Here is a 15,986-nt window from a genome sequence, read left to right as displayed (position 1 = left end):
TAGAAATGTCTAAACTAGTTGGCTGGCTCTGCCAGAGAGAGGAAAAAAAAAAAAAATCTAGGATCAATCACTCTATTTGAAGCTGCATCTGCAGAAAAGATGTCAGGAAGGGGCAGGGAGGGGCCAAAGCTCTGTTTACCCCTGTGCTTCTCCTAGCAACTTCTGGCCCGTGTCTGGGTCTCTCGTACCCTGATGAAGGTGCTGGCACGGCCTCCCAGAGCAGAGTTCAGCCAGGGCGCTGTGCCCCAGCCAGTCTTCCAGCAGATCCTCCTTCTTTACAACCTGGTTAAGTGCCTCCTTTGCCTGTCGCCAACCAGAGGATCATGCCTTGACCAGTTTCTAGGCTGCATCTCTGAAAGTCTCCTTATTAAAGGCATTAAAAAAATATATATCCTAGTGGAGAGCTTCCAGGAGTTTTTTTTGAAACTCTAGCTATCCCCATGGGACAATCAGTGCAAATTTATCCCCAGTTGGAATCCATCTGGCATGAGGACAGAGTCCTTGAAACACCCTTGCAAAGCAGTTTGTTTACATTTGTCACAAAAGGGACTGCTGTCCTGGTTCAACTCTTCCGTGGGTGGGAGAGAGCCTTACCCTGGTCCTAACTACAAGTGACTGATACTTGGGCACCTAACAAACATGCCGGATCCCAGGAGGCAGATACACTCAACAAAGAGCCTACACTGTCCTTAGATGTTTAAGATTATCACATGAAGTTATTACCCAAACTCTAATCAGATTTCACTATTTTCACACTAATGTCCTTTTTCTGTCCCAGGATCCAATTCAAGATTGCATTTGTTTTGTGTTGTTAATTTAATTTAGTTTTTTTTCCCCCCAGCTTTATTGAGGTATATTTGGTTATGTAAGATGTTAACATTAGGGGAAACTGGCTGAAAGGTTTACAGAAGCTCTCGCTGAGGTCTGGGATTGGGGTGGGGATGGGAGGATTAACTGTAAAGGGGCAAGAGGGAACTTTCTGGAGTGATAGGAACGTTACACATTTTTATTGGGGTGGTGATTACATAGATGTATAAATTTGTCAAGGCATCAAACTGTAGACTTAAAATAAGTACATTTAATTGTATGTGAATTCTGCCTCAAGATAGTTGATATTTAAAACATTTTTTAATCAAAATATAAGATCATGTCATCCCCATACATAAAAATCCACCAATGGTTTCTCATTACACGTTAAATAAAATCCAAGCTCCTAACTTGGAAACAAATTGAAATAAATAAATAAATAAAAATGACTCTAACGAAAGGTTGGATAAGGTCCTTAAGATACGAAGAGCTAGGGCTTCCCTGGTGGCGCAGTGGTTAAGAATCCACTTGCCAATGCAGGGGACACAGGTTTGAGCCCTGGTCCGGGAAGATCCCACATGCCATGGAGCAACTAAGTCGGTACACCACGACTACTGAGCCTGTGCTCTACAGCCTGTGAGCCACAACTACTGAAGCCGGCACGCCTAGAGCCCGTGCACCACAACGAAGAGTAGCCCCTGCTCACTGCAACTAGAGAAAGCCCATGCGCAGCAACAAAGACCCAACTCAGCCATAAATAAATTAATTAATTAATTTTAAAAAGATACAAAGCTCATATTAACCAATAAGAAAATGGGCTTGGCTCATTAATGGGCAATTTATAAGGAAATAAAAAATGGGTAATGACATTCAAAAAGAAGTTTAACCCTATTAACAATAAAATAAATATAATTTGAAACAAACAAAAAGATGACCACATGAAATGGTTTGTCTGAGGCTTGAAACAAACAGTAAGGTTTCCTTAACATCCCTCATTTTAGGAAGTTACCAAGTCTCTTTCTATTAGGGTCTTCTTTTTCTTGCTTCCTAGACAGTATCTCCAGTGAAGTGAGATGTCAAAGAAAAATTGCGTTTAAATAGATGTTACTGTGTTGCTCAGACTTTCTGCAGAGATGACAGAGGCCAAGCACAGCATGAGAGCTGCCGAGTACGTGAACATCCTTAATTAAGATGCATGGTCCCACACCAGGCACAGGACATGCCAAGAGATGCTGAGCCGGCCTCAGCCAGCAGTGGTCCCACCACACAGGCTACCTGTATGGAATTTGGTTAAGGATGATGTGGAGGATTGCTTTGCAGAGTCACTAGTGTGTTCTGCCTCCTCTCCCCATGGGGCGGGGGGGGGCCTCAGGTCAGAAGGGCTGGGAGAGCATCCCATGAGGGTATTCCATGTGACCCTGGAGTTGGGGTCGTTAGGAGCTAGGTGCCTGATCCAGTTGTGCCTGAGGGGCTGTGGAGTGGGTCTTGAACTCTCACTGCCTGGCCCCAAGGCAAAGACAGGACTATACTGGAAAGGCCAGAGTAGGAAGGGCAAAAGCTAGGATGGTCTCTGTGTGCCGGACGTAGAGCTGCTAACGGGACTCTTCCCAACCAGGACAAGGTGACCCCAAGAGAGGGTGGACTTCAGGCTCAGAGTGGAGGGCAAAGCTGTGAGTAACCAGAGGAAGGAAGAATTGTCCACTTAAGGGAAATGCAGACTAGACGGATTCCTGGTGATGGGGGAAGTGTCTCCAAAGAACACTCAAAAGTCCCCAAGAAAAAGAGAATTGCTACACCCAGAAGATCCAATGACAGTCACAATGGTATCAGTCAAGAAAGAAGTTTCCTGCCCCTTGCCTCTCCTCCCTAATTTCTTTCCAGCCCTGCAGAGACCCAAATTACATCCAGAAAGCGATGGAGTGAAAACGAAGGGAGAAGGTAAAGATCCACTGCTCCTTTGCCCAACTGCTCAGGGAAGGGCTGATCTGGGGGAAGGAAAAAAAAACACAACTGAATGATAGTTTAGCGTTTGGATATGACTATAGACTAGATTTTTTTAAATCCCTAGAAAATGACACTCTTTATTATTACATCTTTTTTTTTTTTTTTTGCCTGAAAATGATTGAGGGATGTTTTATTATCCTAGACTGAGCTGAAAAGCTGAAGAACCTAACTGAAATTTCAGGGAGCATAAATGGAGACAGAGGACAAAACAGGGAGTCTAAATTTGAAGTTCAGTGGTCGATAGACTACGCTGTTTTCTGTCTACATCCAAGCCTAGTTTAATTATTAAACCTATTACATAGAATTCTCCTAAAAGGTAGGAGACTTTGGAACAAAAAAATAAGTGCATCATCCATCAAAAAGCTACATTCATCGTCTAATCAGGACATGAGACATGCAGTTTTTATATACGAGGAAAACTGCTAGCACAAGCTCACGCCTCCCTCCTGCTTCCTGAGTCATTACAGGGATGAAATATTCGAACTGAACATTTAGGCCACCTTAGTCAGGATCTCACAATGTCCCTATTGTACTCTTATAATGCCAAATACCACTGGCAATGTTCTGTTCCGGGTGCTACGTTCAATAACTTGTCATTGATTTCTCTAAGAAATATAATAAGGTTTTACATGGAGAGGAGCTTATTAAAGCATGGATGTATGCAAAAATACACCACAGCCATTTTTTTTCTCCTCCTAGTCCAGAATTTCTAGAGAAATTTAGTCTTTCTAATCTAATAAGAAATGCAGAATTCACCCCGTTGGTTGAAAGAAGCCACTTTTTCATGTCAAGGGATTTTATGATTCCCAGGTGTCATTATACAAATTGCAGAGGGCTACTCCTATAGCTCACCTACCAAACCCTATCCTGCAATAGGTGAGGTTTGTCTTACCTTTTCTTCTCTTGCATACAGAGCTGGCCACTGAGTACTTATAATATCTCCATCTGCCATGTTTCTCCCCTCTCTGGCCAGCCGCTCCCCACTCTTTTCCTTCCTCTATGTGGTGACTTTAAAATATGTTTTCAAATCTGTTGACACTCCACCGATCAAGTCCAATTCCCTTCCTCTTGAATATGAGCTGGTCTTAGTGACTGACTTCTCACAAATAGAATTTGGCAGAAGTGATGATGTGTGACATCCAGGGCTAGATCATAAGGGGCAACACAGCATCAGCCTGGACTCTCTCTTGGGACACTTGCTCTTGGAATCCAGATACAGGTTTGATCCCCGGCCACATGGAAAAACCTCATGTAGCTGTTCGGGTCAATAGGATGGCTGAGGCCCCTATTCACAGCCAGCGTCACCTACCAGGCATGTGAATGAGGAAGCCTTCAACGTGACTCCAGCCTCAGCCATGGTCTGACTGCAGCCACGTGAGAGACTCTGAGTGAGAACCACTCAACCAAACACAGTACCACGTGAGACAGTGTGTGATTGCTGTTTTATGCCACCAAGTGTAGGGTGGTTTGTGACACAGCTATCGATAATCACAACACTGCCAAGATGTACTACTTGGGAACCTTTAAGAATGTACTCTTGGAAACACTGTTTCCAGTCTGGGAATATACCCTATGATTTAGAATACAAATTATGGAAATAACTTTTATGCATAGAGAGGTCTTTTTTAGGAAGAACCATTTCCCTATTATTGAACCCTTGGACTATAAAACTCTTTCAAAGCCACACAGTGAAATATTAGGAAGCTAGAAAAATCTCTAGCAAGACTGGCAAAAATAAAAAAAGAGAAGACACAAATCGCCAATATCAAGAATGTGATATACTACTTATATCACTACATATTCTGGTATATCGTTAAAGATTCTGGGGCCATTAACAAGTTATAAGGAAATACTACAAAGCTTTAATTTAAGCTCATAAATTAAACAACTTAGAAGAAATAGACCAATTCTTCAAAAGCTGTATACTACCAAAACTCAACCAAGAGGAAGCAGATAATCTCAATAGCCCTCTAACGGTTAAAAAATTGAACTTGTAGTTAAAGAGATCCCCCCAATTAAACCACAATGAGATATCACTACACATCTATCAGAATGACCAAAATAAAAAAGAGTGACAACGCTTAATGCTAGTGAGAATATGGAGAAACTGAATCCATCATTGTTGGTGAGAATGTAAAATGGTACAGCCACTCTGGAAAATAGTTTGGCAGTTTCTAATAAAATTAAACATGCAAGTATTACATGATTCTGCAATTGTGCTCTTGACATTTATCTCAGAGAAATGAAAACTTATGTCCACCAAAAAAATAAAATCCTGTACGTAGCAGCTTTATTAGTAAGAGCCCCAAACTGGAAATATCACAGATATTCTTCAACAGGTGAATGTTTAAACCAACTGTGGTACATACATAGCATGAGGTACTACTCAGCAATAAAAAGGAACAAATGATTGTTTTTCTCTTATTCATCCTATAGCTGAAAGTTTGTACCTTTTTACCAATCTCTTCCTATTTCTCCCACCACCCCCACCCCCGCCAGCCCCTGGAAATCACTTTTCTACTCTCTATTTCTATGAGTTTGACTTTTTAAAAAATTATTCCACATATAAGTGATGCCATGCAGTATTTGTCTTTCTCTGTCTGGCTTATTTCACTCAGCATAATGTTGCAAATTTCAGGATTCCCTTTTCTCTCGTGGCTAAGTAGTATTCCACTGTGTGTGGGTGTATCACAGCCGCTTTATCAATTCATCCGTTGATGGACACGTAGGTTGTTTCCATATCTTGGCTGTTGTGACTAATGCTGCAGTTAACATGTGGGTGCAGATATAGTTATCTCTTCAAGACACTGATTTCATTTCCTTTAGATATATACCCAGCAGTGGAATTGCTAGATCATATGGTAATTCTATTTTTAATTTCTTGAGGAACCTCTGTACCTCCACACTGTTTTCCATAGGAATACATTATTGATACATGCAAAAAATTAGATGAATCTCCAGGAATTATGCTGAGAGAAAAAAAGTCAACCACAAAATGTGATATACTGCATGATTCCATTTATAGAATATTTTTGAAAAGACACTATTTTAGAAATGGAAAGCAGATTAGTGAATGCCAAGAGTTAGGGACTGGGGTGGGAAAAGGAGGGAGGTTGGTATGGTTATCAAAGGGCAGCATGGGAAATCCTTGTCGTGGTGGACCTGTTCAGTATCTTGATTGTGATGGTTATAGGAATCTGCATGTCTGATAAAATTGTATTAAGTTAAATGCACACACATACACACACAGACACAGATGAGTTATAAGTAAAACTGGAGAAATCTGAATAAGATCAGTGAATTGTGTCAGTGTCAATATTCTGGAATAATATTCTACTATATTTTTGCAAGGTGTTACCACTGGGGGAAACTGGGTGAAGAGCACTCTATTTTTCTTACAACTGTATGTGAATCCATAACTATCTCAATAAAACTTTTAATTAAAAATTATGTTATGAAGAGGCTGTGATAATATGGGATAAGTTGTTTATAACATAACCATAGGCTATTTATTTATTTATTTAGAGGTTCTTAGTCTTTTTATTTATTTAAAAAAATTTTTTAACATCTTTATTGGCGTATAATTGCTTTACAATGGTGTGTTAGTTTCTGCTTTATAACAAAGTGAATCAGCTATATATACACATATGTTCCCATATCTCCTCCCTCTTGCGTCTCCCTCCCACCCTCCCTATCCCACCCCTCTAGATGGTCGCAAAGCACCGAGCTGATCTCCCTGTGCTATGTGGCTGCTTCCCACTAGCTATCTATATTACATTTGGTAGTGTATATATGTCCATAAAAAGTTAAAATGTTCATAAAATTTATATCCTGGGTGATTCTGTCAAATAGATTCAAAGAAGGCAAAAATAAAAACTGTATAAAATTTAAGATTAAGAGAAATGGGAACACCAAAGAAAACCAAAAAATACTATGTTAAAATTTTATTTTCTAAAGTTTCTATAATGAGCACATGATACTTGCGTAATGGAAGAAAGAAACTCTATTAAGATGATGTTTTATTCACTTTTAGATTTTTACTATCTATTAGAATACTTCGAGACCTAGGTTCTCAACTGAGGAAACTCAGTCTGAATGGTACATTTGTATTTTGACAGTAGAAGCAGAAGTCTCCAAATGCTGAATTTTAATAAAAAAGATTTCAGGCACCAGTCAGTGAGTTGAAGAGAAATGAGAAGGGGGGTGATGAGGCATATTACTACTCTTTTCTGGGTCCCTGGACCATGTGGCATAGTGGGATTCCCCCACTTTGCTCTTGCCTAAGGCTGCTTACATGCCTCCGTGGCAGATTCCTTTCCTATCCTACTACCAATGCACTTTGGGCTTGGCTTGAAATTATTCAACTGTGAAGATACAGAATTTCAAATTGCTCTGCCTGTTACAGTGGGCACAAATTCCTCCACAGCGGGGAGATTTCTCTGGGGAAATTTTGAAAACAAGTAGAGATGCTGAAGGAGTTTGGAGAAGATTGTTTTCTGCATGGAAAGTTCTGAGTGCAATTAAGTTGTACCCCAAATTTAGAGAGGCTAGAAAATTTGGGGGGGAAATATGGTCCCCCATCAACGCAAAGAATAGTGTATCATTTCTGAATAGAGGAAACTATCACCGAATCACAAAATCATTAGAGGCAGAAGGCACCTAAGAGAAGGGCCATCATGTTGAACAACATCAGGTAACCCCATTCACCTTTAGCCTATGTACGTGGTGGCCCTGGGAGTTGTGCAGTGTACAACCTGCACAACTGTATTAATTGATTCTGATAAGTCTAGTCATTACCACCACTGTCCTTCCCCCGCCACCCCACCGCACTTAGATACAATCCTCTTTTAGAGAGGAGAAAAGTGAAGCCCAGAGAGGGGAAGGAACTTGTCAAAAGCCATACAGCTAACCACAGAACCCAAGTTATTAAATTTTAGATTAATACTCTTTCCTCTCTACAGCGCCACCTGAAAGAAATGTTTTTACTTAAAAAAAAAAAAAACTCCTGAAAAGTATTTGTTTCAAATCTACACTGCTGTAACCTAACCAGGGCTATTTTCATGTTGAAACAGGAGTCAGATTGAGTCTGCACATTCTAAGGACAGTTTCCTCACATATGAAATGGGGATAATAATAGTGCCTTTTAGAGTTGTTTGGGGGGATAAATGAGTTAATATTTGTAGAACACTTAGAACAGTGCCTGTCATATAGAAACATATAAGTATTAGATATTATTATTAAGTGATATGTGGACTTTGGGGAGAACATGTACCTTTTATCTATGTTTTCACATGACCTGGCATGGCTTTGAGGAAGTGCTCTATTAATGTTTTGTGATGATGGATGGATGTGTGGATGGATGAATGGATGGAAAGATTGAGAGAAGGATGGATGCATGCGTGGATGCATGGATGGATGGATGGGTGGATGCATGGATGGATGGATGGATGGGTGGATGGAGGCATGGATGGATGGGTGGATGGAGGCATGGATGGATGGATGGGTGGATGCATGGATGGATGCATGGGTGGATGGATGGATGGATGGAGGCATGGATGGATGCATGGATGGATGGATGGGTGGATGTATGGGTGGATGCATGGATGGATGGATGGGTGGATGGAGGCATGGATGGATGCATGGATGGATGGATGGGTGGATGGAGGCATGGATGGAGGCATGGATGGATGCATGGATGGATGGATGGGTGGATGGATGCATGGATGGATGGATGGGTGGATGGATGGATGGAGGCATGGATAAATGGCACCTCTAGCATTACAGTGGTTCAGGTCAACAATCTTGGAGTTGTCCCTGATTCCTCTCTTACTCCATATAACTAATATATTAGCAAATCCTGCCGATTCTATATGCAAAATATATTTAGAAGCCAACAACTTCTTCCAACCTCCACCATCCTAGGACCAAGCCATCAGCATCTCTCTTAATTGGCCTTCCTGCTTTGACCCTTGTCTTCCCGTAGTCTATGCCCTTATAGGATGATCTGGCCCCAATTACTGCTACTCTGGAACCCCATCTATCACCACTGTCCTACTTTCTGTCTCTGACCCAGCTACACCAGTCTCTTAACCGTCCCTTGGATGCAGCAGGCATGCTCCCATCTCAAGGACTTTGCACTTACTGACCTCTCTACCTGAGATGCTGTCCCAGTTGATCTCTTCTACTTTCATGGCTCCCATCTAACAACTTCCCCTCTATTCCTTCTGCTAGTGTAATTGAGATCAGGAAATCAGTGGATTAGCTAATGCTGGGGCTCTCTCTCCTTCAGAGATCAGGAGGGTGGCGAATCTTCTCTCATGAGATTGAAGGCTATGTTATTCTCAGCTCGGGTGTCCGAAGCCTAGAATACTACGTAATACTGTTTTGTCATAAAGGGCTCTGAGATTACAGTCCCTAAGGGCTGCCTAAACTTACCAGAACTTTTTATCTTCTGCGTTTTAGTTGCTTATATTTTTTGAGCTTTGAAACCCATGCTGCAGAGTCACTTCTTATTTTTATTCTCTGTGATTGTTACTTGACATTTTGGACGGTGAGCATCTCAAAGCTAGGACTTCACGGTTGTATAATCTCTCCTCTTTCTGCCACAGACCATGATACAGAAGAGGTTCACGCTAACAGGTAACTTTTACGGAGCACCTCCTACGCACTAATGTGTAGGTTGTTTGCAAAAATGGTGGCAATAATTTCCCTCCTGTATATCTTCCACTTTGCAATGTGAATTTGCAGCTCTTCCATCAAGTGATAGAGTCAGTTTCCCAATCACTGGGCGGGCCCTGTGGCTTACTTTGACCAAATACAATGTGGCAGAAGTGACAGCCAGGGGCGTGCCTAGGCCTCAAGAGACTTTGCACAATTCGGCTGCGTCTCATGGAGCCCTGCCCAACCTCCGTTTGAACAAGCCCAGACTAGCCTCTTGGAAGATGAGGGACCACAGGGAGCAGCTGAGGCCATTTCAGACCAGCCAGCCCCAGCTGGCCTGCCAGCTGCCTGTAGATACATGAGTAAGCCTCGCCAAGGCCAGGAAAACCACATAGTGGGTTCTCCTCCAAATCATCAACCCATAGAACTAGGAGGCAAATAAATGGTTGTTGTTTGAAGTCAGGGCTTGGCAAACCACAGCCCATCAGCCAAATCTGGCCTGCCTCCTGCTTTTGTAAATACAGTTTTATTGGAATACAGCCTCACTTGATTGTTTACGTACTGTCTAGAGCAGCTTTCCCATTATAACAACAGAGTTGGGTCATTGCAACAGAGCTGAAAATACTTACTATCTGTCCCTTTACAGAAAAACTTTGCAAACCCTGTTTAAGTCACTAAATTTAAGAGTGGTTTGTTATATCCACGAACTGAGCCAAGCATTTTAAATGATTATCTTTAAATTTTCACTGTAACCCAGTGAGGGTTTTTTTTCATGCCCATTTTACACATGAGGAAACTGAGGCATAGAGAGGGAGTGTACATGGAGGGGTCAGGAAAAAACATAAACAGTCTGGCCTCACAGACTCATGACTTTGGCATACTGACTCAGTAAATAAAGAGATGGGTTTCCATCTGAGTGAACGTATAGCTGAATAAACAGTTGAGGTCAGTTCCTTTGAGGTGGGATTGTAGATGACAATAACCTTTGTGTCAATGCTGTGGTACTTCTGGGCCCACCTGAATCCCTCACTGAAAGGGTGAGGAACCTCTATATCCGGACCTTAAGTGTTTTGACAAGTCTTTTATAAGTGTGCCCCTAATGGAGGGCTCAGAAGAATCACTGAAATATATTCTATGTGGGAGGGAGGGAAGAAGCGAATAAGTAAGGGGTAGGGTGAAGAAGGAAGGGGTGGAGGTGAAGAAAGAGAGGGAAAAGAGGGTTTAGAAAAGGAAAGAAGCGCAATCCAAATTCTATGGAGGATTAACCACCTTCCATTTGTGCCTGAAATCCATCTCATATCTCATGTTAGGTGGTCACTAACATCTGTCCTGAAGGTGGAATCAATCTAGAATCAATCTAGAATCAGTCACTGGGGAAACTTCGAGGTTCATCAGGGGTCATTTTTGAACAGGGTAAGGAGACCCTAACCTGTCTTAGATCTAAGCTCTGGTCTTTGCAGGCCCAGCATCCTGTGGAGTGGGCCAGGGGCCTTGGTGACAGGGACACTCACAGCATGGGGGGAGCGTCTTCCCCAGCTCACTCATTCCCCAAGAATAGGAGCACGTGGTCAGTACATCACTGCATCCCGGACAGAACAGAAATCCCCCCTGACTTTCTCAGCAACCTCTCCCACCCCCAACCTTGCTGATACTATTCAATAGCCCACGTTGACTTTGGGAGGAGAAAAAAAAAATGTAATTGTTAAAGCCTAAATCCCTTTAAACTCTAAGATCAAAAGGAAGGTTTCCATCCCATGACACGTAATTAAACATGCAGACGTGCCCAACTTTGATTCATGAATGCTTCTGCACTTCTAAATTGTTGCCAGGGAGATCAGGGCCTGAGAAAATTAAAACCATTACGCCTCAAAAGGGTACATGATTTTCACAGCTTTCTAGCGTGATTTCCTGTTGTGCAGAACTTTATGTTCTCCCATTTTCTCCTCCCTACCTCGGTGTCCAGGGCTGAACGGAAGCAGCTTTGCAAACATCTTTAGGTTGAGAATTCCTGCAGGTCCGGCATGATGTGAGCACAGAGCCAGATTGCAAGGCCCACCATCTTCTTACTGCTTTATGTTCGACCAGAGGGCAAATTCCCCACTTAGGCAAGATTCCCTGAGGATGGCCTCAGATGCTTGGGTGATGGGATGACAGCATGGTAAGGAAAGTCCTCAAACATATGGGATGTATTAAACAGAGTTCTCTAGAGAAACAGAACCAGTAGGATCTATATCTATATCTATATCCTCTATATTTAAATCATTATTATAGGAATTGGCTCGTGCAATTATGGAGGCTGAGAAGTCCCACAACCGGACACCTACAAGCTGGACACCCAGGACGACTGGTGTTGTAATTCAATCTGAGTGAACTGGGGCTTGTGAACTGGGGAGGCAGACGATGCAGATTCCGGTCTGGGTCTGAAGACCTGAGAACCAGGCGTGCTGAGAGGAGAAGATGCATGTCCCGGCTCCAGCAGTCAGACAGGAAGGGCCAGATTTTCCCTTCTGTCATCTGTTTCTTGTAACCAGGCCCTCAAAGGGTTGGCTGATGCTCTTCTCCACTGGGAAGGACAAACAGCTTTACTGAGTCCACCAGTTCAAGCACTAATGAGTGGGGGAATGAAGCCTGAGGAACGTGGGATGGGGGTGGGCAAGAGCACCTCCTGGCCCATCACTCTTTGCAGTTAATTAAGGTGGTGTTTCAAGTGGAAACCTTCCTGCTAATGGCAAACCACATCTGACTCTCTCCCCCTGCCCACAGTGGAGGGTGAACATCTCCCTATTTCTATTTCTCTTGCCTTTCCAGGAAAATCCCAAAACTGAAGACAGCTGTTTCTTACGATACCAAGCACTCTGCCGTCACGTCGGCCCCCCTGGATACTGCAGTGACATGTCTGTTTCAAGGAACAAGTAAAACAGTGGGAGGTTGCCAAGATAGAAAGAGCCCCAGGGGAAAAAGGGGCCAGGCAGCGTTCAAGTGTCCTTTGCTCGCTCAGTGACTTTCACATGTCCTTTAAGCAGGAAGCCACGCGACTCTGGCAAAGCAGGGGCAAGAGGCATGGAGCGCCGCTGGCTCTCATAGGAAGCATGCTGGGACCCTGGAGGCTCAGGCTGGTGCAGCAGGAGAAAGGCGGGACTAAGTGACCTTTTATTTCTTGGCCCTGAGGTGGACCGCCAGCAGCGGGTCCATGGAGATCAAGGGTCAACTAGCTCAGGTGTGGTTCAGGCAGGTGCCCGTGACCAAGAGACAGACCATATTCAGAATCAGAAGACAGCAGGATCGTGACTGTCACAGGTGTCACAGGGGAGCAGAATCTAGTCTCCAGGGGAAGAGGTTGGACCATGCACAGCTGACCTCACCAAACAGGCTGTGATCCAGGCTGAGCACACCTTCCTGCCAGGTTCCTGTAGGGCTGGGCGGGAAAGCTGAGCTGGAATCCCAGGGACTCCTTCTGGACTGGTGAGATCCAGGGAGCGCGGGATGCCAGGGGCTTCCTCCAGTGTACCCGCCACCCGGCAACAGCAGCTGGCTTAGTCCCCCCACCCCCCGGCCTCCGGCTCCAGGGCTCAGGCAGTGGAAATTCCACCTGCCTCGCTCAGGATCCTCTTGGGGCCGGTTCAAGGCTGAGCCTCTAGGGGAGGGACCAAGGGCCCTGGGTGGGGGGGCTGAGGATTGTGAGATTATACCGTCCTCTTTACGGAAGTCTGGGAAAACTGGGTCAACCTCTAGCAGGGCACGTTTCTGCCAAAAACAGGCAGTGAAGCCACGACACCAACGCACAATGTTATCTTAGAGGGGTGATTGTGGCTACTTTCCATCCAGGGCTGGATGAAATATTTAATCAACACGTTGCCAAATAATGATTTTGTTGTAGCATTTTATTGATAACTAGAAAAGACTAGCTCACGGACTCTCTGTTCGATCCGGCAGACTGTCCAACTCCCCACTTCCCACAGGTAATTACCTGCTCCTAATTGGGTCTGAAAGCAGCGGGTTTATATTTAAAGGTAGGAGCACGGCACATTTTGTATTATTCCAGAGACCATGTGGATGAGAGTTTCGTGCTCTGGGTAACTGTGGCTTAAAGAGCCAGATCCTTCGCTTAAGCTCTGTGTCTTTGGGGAAAATATATCACTTCCCAGAGCCTATGTCTCTCCATTTATAAATGGAAAGGAATGATGTGATGTTCCAATGAGATTAGGGCCACAAAAGTAGCTCTCCCAGTGCCTGACACACGTGGGATTCTCAGGGATTGCTAATCTGTATCTTTCAATGTGGAAAGAAGTGGTTCCCAATCTCTACGTCTTGCTGCTCTGGGGTGTCTTGCAATATCCTCTACCTCCACACATAATGCTTCCTAGCTTATTATTTCCTATCAATTACGTTTGCTTTTCAATATAGCTCTGTCGGTCATCCAGACACGTGAAGTTAGTCTGGTTGTACAGATGGGGAAATTGAGGTCGGCAGAGGGGAAGTGACCTGTCAAAGGTCGTCTCTCTTAACTAGATGATGGTGTCAGGGTTTGTTGCCACTGAGACCAAAGGGCTATTGAGCCTCGGGGAAGGAGAAGTGGGAGGAAAGGTGCTGAGAAGACAGAGTGCAAGTTACAGGTCCCAGCCATGCCCTGGAGAGGTAAGGGGGAGCACGAATGAATTCTGGCTCCCAGGAAGTGGGGTGAAAGATACCTAGGCTGGCTGGGGTGCGACACAGAGCTCCCCTTCCCGGGGGACTGGTGCTCTGGGGAAACCCGGCAAACTAAAAGGCCCAAGTAGGAGTGGAGGCAGGTGCAGAGAGTGGCCACCATCTAACAGCTTGATGAGCTTCAGAGAAGGGGCAGAACTCGCTTGCATATTGCTCCATGCTCGTTGAGACTGCAGAGTTGGGGCAAAGACGGAGCAAGGTCTGAGGCCTGCCCTGTTTGAGCCCCTTTCATTCAGCTAACACAGGCATGAACGTTTGCTCAGGGGCAGCATACGGAAGAGGCTCCTGCCCCGACCCAGGGGATTCTGCCAGGTGGCCTCTTGCCTTCCTCCCTGGCTTCCGTGTTCTTCTGTCCCACTTTGGTGCTGGATCTTAAACCCTGCTCTCTGGCATGTTCTTATACGATGCTGGGGATAGATTTAGATGAAGCATGGCTTTGGTCACAACCTCAACACGAAGACGTGTTTGTTGACACGTCTTACTTCCCTACTAAAATTTCAGTGCTTCCAGGGCAGGGCCTTGACTTTCTCACCTTTGAAACCTTAGTACCTGCCCCTGAACCTGTACATGATAGGTGATCGTTGAATGAATGAATGAATGAATGAAATGAATGAATCTGGCATCTCACTAATCACTAGTATCTAAGCTTCACAAGGACAACAAGGAATGTCGTCCATGTCGCCCGTTGCTGAACTCCATGTCTGGTACATGACGGGCATTCAATAAATATTGCAGAATGAACGAAAGGTTCATCTCTGTCTCAGCAGCTCTGGCCTTCTCCCTTTCCACTGATTCCTGCAGTGCTGGAGCTGGGAAACACTTTAGAGATGACTTGGTCCGAGTTCATTATTTCAGAGACAAGACAGCGTGACCTGGTGAACTCGCACGCGTTCGGGCTCCCAGGCCAGGGCTCTTGACTCGCTACCTGCTCCATCTTCGTGAAGATTAAGCACCGAGAAAGCAGAGCAGCATCTGGAGTCACATGCACTTGGAGGCCTGCCTGTGCCAGCGGTAAAAGCAAGGGCTCAGAGAGTGTCTGAAAACCAGACTCAGGCTCATCTGTCGCTCAGCCAGGGAGACACTCAGATCCTCCAGCAGGTGGGCAGCAAAGCCACAGCATGAGCAGGGATTTGCGTCGGGTGGGCTTTTCTCTAAGCAGTCCTGTGGCTGAACGCTCGCGTTGCTGGGGGTCCCCGGGAGCCTCTGGTTCACTTAGTCCGCCCCCGAGGGTTTGTTCCCTCATTCTGAGCTCCCTTGGTGGGCGTCCTTTGTCCTTCACCAGGTGGCTGCTGAAGCTCCCTTTGCCTGCCTTCTTGAAGGTGAGGGTAAAGCCCAGCAGCAGGGGTCTCAGGAGGCCTGGTTTCAAATGTTGGCTCTGCTGCTTCCTGGCAATAAAACCTTGGGCAAGTTACTGCTCTTCTCTTAGCCTCAGTTTCTCACCTATGGAAAAAGGGTTTAGTGGAATAAAGAACATACACCTTGTGAAAGTACAAAGCACGGTGCCTGGCAGGTGTGGCGTGTGGTGAGCATCTAATAAGTGAGTATCAGGGACTACAGGTAGTACTCAGACTGAGGGAGGGCTCAGTACAGCGCTCAGAGCCTCTGTCATCAGACTTCCTGGGTTCGAATCCCAGCCTGGCTCCTTATCAGCTCTGTGTCCTGGCACCCATTTTTCAACCTCTCTGTGCCTGAATATCCTTATCAATAAGACGAAGGTGATAATGGGGTTATTTCATTGGGTTTATGACAGATTCAAATGAGTTAATTTGCAGAAAGCACTTAGAATAGTTTCTGGCACATGGCAAGTGCCA

General features: G+C 44.7%; 1 long non-coding RNA gene across 1 annotated transcript in view; it reads right to left on the bottom strand.

Moving 5' to 3' along the window:
* LOC309646282 overlaps positions 1-15,059 on the bottom strand; it is a 54,435-nt gene extending 39,376 nt beyond the window's left edge. Inside the window, exon 1 of the long non-coding RNA XR_014255244.1 lies at positions 3,704-15,059. This is a non-coding gene — a long non-coding RNA (uncharacterized lncRNA). The remainder of the gene's footprint in view (positions 1-3,703) is intronic.
* Between the last annotated feature and the right edge of the window lie 927 nt (positions 15,060-15,986).

The sequence above is a fragment of the Balaenoptera physalus genome, assembly GCF_965194825.1.
Source record: "Balaenoptera physalus genome assembly, chromosome: 16".
Classification (NCBI taxonomy): Eukaryota; Metazoa; Chordata; class Mammalia; order Artiodactyla; family Balaenopteridae; genus Balaenoptera; species Balaenoptera physalus.
Note: the sequence above shows the minus strand (reverse complement) of the source record. Positions and strands in the feature narration are given on the sequence as shown.